At 39.6% G+C, this 10,071-nt stretch overlaps 1 protein-coding gene across 1 annotated transcript in view; it reads left to right on the plus strand.

Annotated features, from left to right (window-relative positions):
• SEM1 (SEM1 26S proteasome subunit) overlaps positions 1 to 9,517 on the plus strand; it is a 306,555-nt gene extending 297,038 nt beyond the window's left edge. The window contains exon 4 of the mRNA XM_082398705.1: positions 5,148 to 9,517. The gene's annotated coding sequence lies outside the window, so the exon portion shown is untranslated. The remainder of the gene's footprint in view (positions 1 to 5,147) is intronic.
• Positions 9,518 to 10,071: the final 554 nt, after the last annotated feature.

Genomic DNA, 10,071 nt, shown 5'->3' on the forward strand with positions numbered 1-10,071 from the left:
CAAACTACTGGACCTTGTCTCCCGTGTGTGAGTCATTAATCAATCCCATTAAGTTCTAATCCTTTGCCAAGCTAAGAAAACACAACCCAAACAGTAGCGAACATTTCCTCCCCTTGCCACTTACCCCTAAATAGGAAGAGCAGCCTTCTAAAAACTTCAGTCTTCCTGAGATAAGCAGGTCTGCAAAATGTCCATAGGATTTTCCGGAGAAAGTATGTGCCACATTCGATGAAGTGAGAGAACACTGCTTGATTCTGACCACTCACACTCGAAACTATTTCCATAGCCCAGATAAAGCAATGCAGAGCTACACAGGATGACATGACTAAAATAAAACAAATCATTTAAAGCATGATTTCCCGCTGAGTGGTATTGTTAGCCGTCCAATGGTGGATAACTGTTAGCTAACACAGAACAGACCCCAGGCTCTTGAATAGCAAATCCTTTTATATGACAAATGACACTGTGTTGATGAATGGTGACCACAGGAAAACAGCATGATATAATGGAAGACTACACTGTATTTCATCAGAGAAGATCACCTTGATCAGGTGTGATGGACCAAAGGGATAAATAGCCACTGGGACAGTCAAATCCACACTCCCAAGCAAGGGCATAGCAGGGGCCTGATGTGGTTTATTTAAAGGGCAACACAACACAATGGAACATAATTGGTCAAGGGTCTGGTATATGCAACGTTAAGGGTTAGGGGTTAAAGAGATAAAGATGCACACGACACATGCCTGCTATTAAGGAAGACGAAAGTACTAACTTAAAACCTTATTTAATTTGGTTCTTATAAGAATCTAGTAAGGTAGACAGAGCAGTTCTATAAACCCCATTTACAGATAATGAAGCTAAGGCTCAAAGTGATAAGTGACGTGATCAAGTCTTACCCTGAGTGAGGTCTGGAGCTGGGACTTGGCTCTGAGTCCTGGGCTCTTACTACTAAATCACCCTGCATCTGGCTCCATCTTTAGACAACTGGAAAAAAGGAAGCCTTCCTTCAAACCTAATCCTGAGGTATGTTAGAATCTGACAACTCTAAACTTTTAACCACTTCAATACATCATTGCAAACATTAATAACTTTCTTTCATAAAACTGTAGTATGCTCACATGATCAAAATAGCCAGATGATCTCAAAACAGAAGCTCTGGGCTTCCCTGGTGGCACAGTGGTTAAGAATCTGCCTGCCAATGCCCGGGACACAGGTTCGAGCCCTGGCCCGGGAAGATCCCGCATGCCGCAGAGCAACTAAGCCCATGCACCACAACTACTGAGCCTGCGCTCTAGAGCCCGTAAGCCACAACTACTGAGCCCGAGTGCCACAACTACTGAAGCTCGCACGCCTAGATCCCGAGCTCTGTAACAAGAGAAGCCACCCAATGAGAAACCCGCACACCGCAAGGAAGAGTAGCCCCCGCTCGCTGCAACTAGAGAAAAGCCTGCACGCAGCAATAAAGACCCAAGACAGCCAAAAATAAAAATAAATTAATTTTAAAAAACAAAACAAAACAGCAAACAAACAGAAGCTCTGCTTCCATTCACAGTACAGTTCAGGATCCAAGGATGGCAGGCTGGATCCAAGGTGCCAGGGAGATCAGAGGGTTCCTGCCCTGGGTTGGATCCTAATCAGTTATAAGTGGCCCAGAATTAGTACATTTACTCTCTATGGTTTATAGTTGCATCTGTCTTTCACCTCCTTTACCTAGATTCCTTTCAGTGAGCTTTTATTGCACTTTTGGTTCAAATGCCATTTCCTGACATCTTTGATCATCAGAAGGTGTTGTGCCTTCATCATTGTGATCATAGTGGCACTTTTATCTTTACTTCTATTTCTAGTGAAACAATGTTTTCTACCCTGTATTACTGTTATTCATGTATATGTTTATGTCACCTCTGAACATAAAAGTCCTTGAAAACAGTATCTGTAATCGAATATTATGTCTTAACTAACCAGCACAGAGTCTTGAATTTGGTAAGTATCCAGTTTGTTGAATAAATGAATGAATACTTCTCTGGTTTCCACTCACCCCTATATCTTCTTCCAAGGACTTCTGCCTGACTTGAGTCCAGTCTTATCTACAGAAGGTCTCTTTTTACTAGTTGTTCTTTTTATTTCTCCAGCTCCATGATATTTGTTTATTTTAAGCATTTCTTGAGCCCATCTTGAGGAAAAGTTTATAAAATTTCCAATTCTCTCAAAATGTTACTGATCATCCAATCAAACCAGGATCATCATGAGTAAAGAAAAATTGCCTATCAGTATTTGAAACAGAGATGCTTTTCCCCAGAGTCTTGAAATGCCCCAGTGAGCAAAGGTTTTAGATTTCCCTCAGTCCTGAATCTTTGGATCTACTGGCCAATTAGGAATACCTGGCAAAATACAACATAAGGAGAGAGATGGGAGTTGGGAGAGATAGTAGATCATGTAATTCAATTTCATCATTTTACATATGAAAAATAGAAGTCCAAAAGGGTCATGTAATTTATCCAAACTTACCCACCTCCTTAGTGAAAGGCCCAGGACTAAAACCCAGTTGTCCTACCCACTGGTCCTCTGGGGTATATTTTTTTTTTATCTACCATCTCATACTAATATTTTACTTCCTGTTTTTACTGGATTGGTTTGGTTCCTTGAATCCTCCTCCTGTTCTCATGCCTGTCCAAAGCACTAGGCCACTGAACTAACAGCCCAGTCCTCATGGCTCCAAGAAGCCCCATCTAGCGAGAAGGCACTCATCTCACTCCTTTGCGCAGTACCATTTTCCCTACTTAGACAGGAGATCCCTATTTTAAATCTGTCAGCCTGGAGTCCTACAATAACTAGCAGAGCTAAGAAATCATGCCCAGACTTATGTTGGCCAGGTAGAAACTAATCTACAACCTGTGGGTCAGGTAACGTTACACTCACTCGGGCATACCTTGATTTAAGAATCAAATAGTTTTATCAGAGTCCTTTGTGATTATATTACCATCTTAGCTACCTCATTTTTCTAGTCCTACCTTCTATTTTTTAATAGAAATATGCCTTTCTCATATGTAGTTTTATATTTATTCACTTTGAGATGTGATTATTTTGTGGACTATTACTTGAATTTAAAAGAAAAACCAAAAAAAAAACCTATCTATGTAAAAAGGATGAATTTATCAAATTCAATATATTAGAGCAAGCTCTGGTCAAAAGAGCCCTAGATCTGAAATCAGAAGACTGGAGTTAAAATCCAGCCTCTCACCAGCTCTGTGACTTTTGTCGATGACTGAACCTCTCTGAACCTCAGTGTGCCCATTTGTAGAATGGAGCAAATAATCCGATGGCATAGAGTCTGGGAAGTTGAGTGAAAAGTCATTCAATGGGTCAAGTGTGGTGCCTGTTAAGGTACATAGGCTCTCACTACATTTTGACTGAATCTGAAACTGTAGGATTTTCAGGAACATAAGAGCAATTTATCAGTTTCTTTCACCGTTGCTCTGGTTTCTCTCTTCATCAGCACTTTCCATAGTGTTTTAGAAATGCCAATTAATTTTTAAAAATCAAATTTAAATGAAATGGAAAGATATCATGGTGCATATTACCAAAAAACTTATTACATATGTACCTCTTAAGAGCTTAGTAAAGAAAAGTATTTATTCAAGAGAAATAGATTAAATAGTTGTTAAAAAAAAATAGTTGTTAAATTCAGGCAGGACTTACCTGGTGGCAGAGTGGTTAAGAATCCGCCTGCCAATGCAGTGGACATGGGTTCGATCCCTGGTCCGGGAAGATCCCACATGCTGCAGAGCAACTAAGCCTGTGTGCCACAACTACTGAGCCTGCGTTCTAGAGCCCTTGAGCCACAACTACTGAAGTTCGCGTGCCCTAAAGCCCACATGTCACAACTACTGAGCCTGCGTGCTGCAACTACTGAAGCTGGCACGCCTAGAGCCCACACTCCGCAACAGGAGAAGCTACCGCATTGAGAAGACTGCGCAGCGAAACGAAGAGTAGCTCCTGCTCGCCGCAACTAGAGAAAGCCCGTGTGCAGCAACGAAGACCCAACGCAGCCAAAAAAAAATTCAGGCAATATTGCACTTGTGAGGGCAGAAATAGAAGTTTGGATATCATTCAGAGAAAAACATTAAACAGCGTGAATACAATATCTTTCAGAGTGTATTAGAAAATAAAAAATCTACACTAAATTGAATGTTGAAGAGGTCCTGGATTCTTCTTCTTTTTTATGGGGATCAAAATGGCAGCTGAACAACCATTTTTCAGACTGAAAAAGAAGCAACATTAATGTTTTTAAATGCAATTCCAAAATAGTATTAAAGGTAATGTTATCAGCAAGCACATGACCACAATCCCCATATGTTACTACAGTTCACCTTCTGCGTGTACATAGATTTCAGATAATGTGCAATCATATTTTGAATTATACTAACTCTCCCTTACATTATATTATAAATATTTTTCATTTATTTAAATGACTACATAATATAGTTCATCATGCTGCTGAGTCTAAATTTAAGTAACTCCTCCCCTAATCCTAGACATTTATTTGAACGTTCAATTAAATTGGCTGATTAAGAGGTGTATAAATAGTTCGTATAGATTTCATGTCAGAATTCCCCTGCATTCCCAGTCCCAGTGGCCATTTCAGTTATGCAGAGTATGACAGTGACGTGTAAAACAAAGAGAAGTAGAAGATAAGCCCCTAAAACTACTATTATGGTGGGGGGGGGGCAGTGAAGAGCAATAGAGGTACAATAACAAACCAAAAAAGCACCTTCTTTTAATGTTTGTCTTCAGTTATTGGACTAAATGATTATTTGGTTTCCTTGTGGAGATTTATTTCACCAGCCACTTTTTCTAATTCTGTATTCCTTTTGGCCAGGTAGAAATAGACTAAAAATATGTGCAGGGAAGAATTCTGGACATATTTTAATGTGTGTCTATCTGCATTGGTTTATGTCCTGTCTTGTTATAAAAAGGATTTAAGGCAGCTCTGAAGGACTTAAGGTCTTTAACAATGCAGTTTTCTCTGGTTTTTTTTCTATTCCTAGAGCATTTCCATCAGTAATAGAAGTTGAATTATACTTCTTAGAGTCTTACCTCATATTACTAGTACATAATATTTTGATTCCTTTTTATTTTACTCTCTATAGAAATCAGCTGGACGTGAACAGTTTCATATCAACATTCAGAGGTTATTACAAATGGTCCACATTTGTCTTTGTTATATCTCTTGTGTAATTACAACCTGGATGGAGTATTATTTGTTCAAACTTCTGAGGTCACAGAGCAGTCTTTTCTGGTTTATGTCTGTGCTAATCAGCTAAGAAGCAGTGGGTTAAGTTATAAAAAAATAAAATAAAATAAAGGTAAATGTTGAAGTTTTCTGAATGCAGGCCTTGACAATAACATGCAACTAGCTGGGCTTTGGAACTCCAACTGTATAGGACTAGGACTATCCCATTGGTTGTTGCAATGTGAGATCATTCCATCACAACATTTGCTCTATAGCTGCATGATTTTTTTTGTTTCTTTGTTTTAGTATTTACTGTGAGTCAACCTTTTGTATTCTGTGCAGTGGCAGAGTGGCGTTTAGGAAATGGGAGGAAAGGTATCTGATGTCTAGCAAATATAAATCTTTGCACTTGTATGGAACTTTAGAATTGAAAGAATGTTCTCCACCTATGGCCTTCACAACAACACTGTGAGAGACATAGGAAAGGAATGATTATCCTCATTTTATAGGAATGAAACTGAAACTCAGGTTTTGTGACTTACTCAAATCCATCACAACTAGAAAATGGAAGACAATGGGCTCCATCCCAGATATTCCTGTTCCTAATCCAACCTGCTGGATTCCACCATTCACAGCTGTAATTAAGACTTTACTAAGTAATTTCCCCCTTTGAGAGTTTTCTGTAATTTCTAGTTGCAAATTAGTTTTACAACAATCCAAGTCAAGGACAAATCTGTGTGCTTATGAAATGACTTCTTCCTTTGATGTACCTTGACTCTCCATGGAATGGACCCAACAATTAGTTCTCTCCCCCACTAAAGAGCTCATGTTGTTTGTTGAGATGGTACCCAATAGAGAGTGAGACTTCTCAAAGCAGCTAATAGATTGGGGCTCCCTAAACCACATCTTGAGGGTCAAGAAACATTACCCTCCCTGGCTGGTGGTAAATCTTCAACAAATTCAGGTGGCTCTTCTCCTAGGTTCCCATATTTCCTCTCTTCACTCAGCCAAAGTCCACATTCCTTTCCCTGTCACCACACACAGTTTGACCCCAGACCAGCGTGGCAGTTTCCTCCATCCCTTTGAGGTCACAGCCCGTGCTGCTCTGTGGACTCCCTGGCAGTGGGTATTTGGGGACAGCCACGGCCCAAGCCTTCTGCAGCAGCTCCTGAACCTTATTGATAATGATCTTGTGTTCTCCTTGGCTCCCTGGGAGGAAGACTCATCCTGCTCAGCCCAGGCCTCCCACCAAGTGTGTTACTTGAGGCCCTCAACCCAAACAGGATGGTGGTTGAGTGCTGGAAATTACTTAACCACCATTACCTCCTCCTCGCCCCCCAGCTGCTCAGTTCAGCCAAAGATGTCAGGAACCCACATCAGAAAGGTTTGAGTTTACTGTGAAAAACTGTGAATATCTTCTAAGTCCTTTTTTTCCCCCATGCTGCTTTGAAAAGACATATGAGATAGGCCCAGTGCAAAGAGGTATTTTTGCATCTCGTCTGGGAAAAAAAAGTCCTTGCCCAAATAGCTGAGAACATTTTTATTATGAAAACCTGGGAGGAACAACTATGAGGAAGATTGATGTCCCCATCAGCAAGGTACACTGGACAGAGGACTGAGTTCCTTGGTGGTGGTCTGTGCAATGGCCCTGAGGAAAATATGGCTGACACTGTGGGCTAGTATACAGAAAGAGAGGCCATAAAAGAGGACCCTGCCACTTCTACCCTCAGAAAATCCCACCAGAGGCAACTGCTATGGGGGACTGTTCCCAAAACAAATTCCAGATCTTGAGAGGCACCCTTAAAAAAATTAAATTTATTCCCTATATATCCATACCACCACCATCTAGGTACTCTCATTTTTATGAGGCCACCTCCACCATCAACACTTACTAAACACCCTCTCACCTTGACACCCACATATTCATTCCTTTATTTATTCATTCAGCACCAGACCCTTTGCTAGGCAGTAGGGCCAAGTAAGACCTAACATCAAGCCTTTCTGTGGGCATCCAGGATTGGGCCTGGGCAGGAACCTCTGTTCCCACACTTACACTATCAACTTCCTTTCAATTCTTGTCTTTGCCTTCATTTTCCCTCTGAGATCTGTTCTCTGCCTAGTGGAATATTGCGGTGACCATATAAATTAACCAGGCTGCTATATTAACCAAGTAGTATATTTCTTCTCCCACGTAAATTCAAACTCTTGGGTCCTTAAGGCCATTCAAGAATTATCCTAAGAATTATCCTAATGTTAAGATCTTCAGGCAATTTGACAAATACAGGGAGGATAAGGGTATAACGTGTTGGAGCTATGTCCCTCAACCAATCATTGTAGTCAGTGGCTGCCTTTTTAGTTCATGCAAATGGCCAGCTCTGGTCAACAGGTTAAAACACACAAAAAAGCTCAAATTTCCTTAGGCAGAATTACTTGGTATGAATGTATCTTTTTTTATTTTCCATTATTAATGAATGTGTGTGTAAAAATGTATAATCAAATCTTTAAAATCAAGTAGGCCACAATGATATCATCAGGAAGAGAAAATAAATAATGTTAATACTGAGGCAGAATACCTCTCTGTAGATGTTGGGAAAATGAAGGGAAATAAATATCTGAACCATATCCACTCATTATTAGAATAAACTTTCTCCCAAATAGAGATTACTTGCAGAATCATAGAGGTTAATTGCCCAGGACTTCCTAACACTCAGATGAGGCAGAGTCCAAAGTATGGTACAGACTCAAGGAACTAAAAAGTTTTCAGGATCCCCTCTTTTTATGTCTCTCTAAGAGTCAAATCAACCCAGACCAATAATAGCAACCTTATTATTACACATTTTCTAGGGAAATTGATTTTATATGTTGTTTTATAGTCCCATTGCAGTAGTTAAAATATAAGCATCATCAAAAAATATTTCTAACATCTAATTTAAAGCTCTAGATTAAACTTAAACCTGTATTCTGGGGGGGGAAGGGGACTGAGAAGAGGTAGAATAAAGATGGAGAGAAACAATCAGTTAGCCTCTTCTTTGTTATAGCACTTGTATTCTTGAAGCCTGTGTCTAATTCCATTTATAAAAATTTCTTTTCCATCATAAGTAATTCTAGATTAATAGGTTGGTTCAAATTAGCCATTGTCTGTTCAACTTTTCTTTAAATGTGTTAATAATAACTCACAGTAGTATGGCAAATTCTAGTCACAAAGCACCTTCTTAGGCTTTATCTGTTGTCCTTTCCATTTATTCAGAAGAGACTGATGGGTGCTTTGAATATTTGTGGACAGCTGTTAATTAATCCTTTCACTAACTTGTCTCATTAAGAGTCACAGGTTTCATAATTTGAAAAGATACATGCATCCCAATGTTCATTGCAACACTGTTTACCATAGCCAAGACATGGAAGCAACCTAAATGTCCATCGACAGATGAATGGATAAAGAAGATGTGGTACATATATACAATGGAATACTCAGCCATAAAAAAAGAATGAAATAATGCCATTTGCAGTGACATAGATGGACCTAGAGATTGTCATACTGAGTGAAGTAAGTCAGACAAAGACAAATATCATATATCACTTATATGTGGAATCTTAAAAAATGGTACAAATGAACTTATTTACAAAAGAGAGATATAGTCACAGATGTAGAAAACAAACTTATCGTTACCAAGGGGGAAAGGAGAGGGGGATAAGTTGGGAGGTTGGGATTGACATATACACACTATTATATATAAAATAGATAACTAATAAGGACCTGCTGTATAGCACAGGTAACTCTACTCAATACTCTGTAACGACCTATATGGGAAAAGAATCTAAAAAAGAGTGGCTATATGTATATGTATAACTGATTCACTTTGCTGTACAGCAGAAACTAACAAAACATTGTAAATCAACTATACTCCAATAAAAATTAATTTTAAAAAAGGAGTCACAGGTTTCAAATTAAGCCAGTTGATTTATATTTCTAATGTCTGAAAAAGATGTGGAATTTTGAGATGATGGCAGTAGTGTTGGTAGAAATAAGATTCTCCAGTTGTCTACATATTTTGAAAGGTGTTTATTACATAGAAGGGCAGTTTCTGTTGAAGGTAACTCTCCCATTTGTTATAGGATAGGTTTTCCTCCTGTCCTGGAGTTTCTGTGTTTGAGAGTCTGGAACAGGAAGTCTATCATCCACACTGATTCCTGCCTGCAGCTTTAACTTTCTAGAGATCAAAGTGGATCTCTTTTCTATGTTGTCAAGAGTGACAGGCCATCATTGTACAGCACAGTAGATGAATTCTTTTTTTTTTTAACTTTTTTTGGGGGGTTATTTATTTAGTTATTTAGTTATTATTTATGGCTGTGTTGGGTCTTCGTTTCTGTGCGAGGGCTTTCTCTAGTTGCGGCAAGTGGGGGCCACTCTTCATCGCGGTGCGCGGGCCTCTCATTATCGCGGCCTCTCTTGTTGCGGAGCACAGGCTCCAGACGCGCAGGCTCAGTACTTGTGGCTCACGGGCCCAGTTGCTCTGCGGCATGTGGGATCTTCCCAGACCAGGGCTCGAACCCGTGTGCCCTGCACTGGCAGGCAGATTCTCAACCACTGCGCCACCAGGGAAGCCCCTAGATGAATTCTTAACACAAAAATAATAGTACTTCTTCCTTAACTCATTCAATAATATCAAAGTGATGGTCTCAAACAATTTAGTTTCATCCTTCAGGGGCAAGTCATTGAGATTAGTAATCTCTAAGATTACTTAAGAGAGGGACATGTTGTGGTATAATTGCTTCTGGATTAAACATTTTCCCCGTTATCCATCAATTTAACCCTATTTTTGTCTGCATCTAATCATCATTTG

Source organism: Balaenoptera borealis (assembly GCF_965194805.1).
Source record: "Balaenoptera borealis genome assembly, chromosome: 7".
NCBI lineage: Eukaryota > Metazoa > Chordata > Mammalia > Artiodactyla > Balaenopteridae > Balaenoptera > Balaenoptera borealis.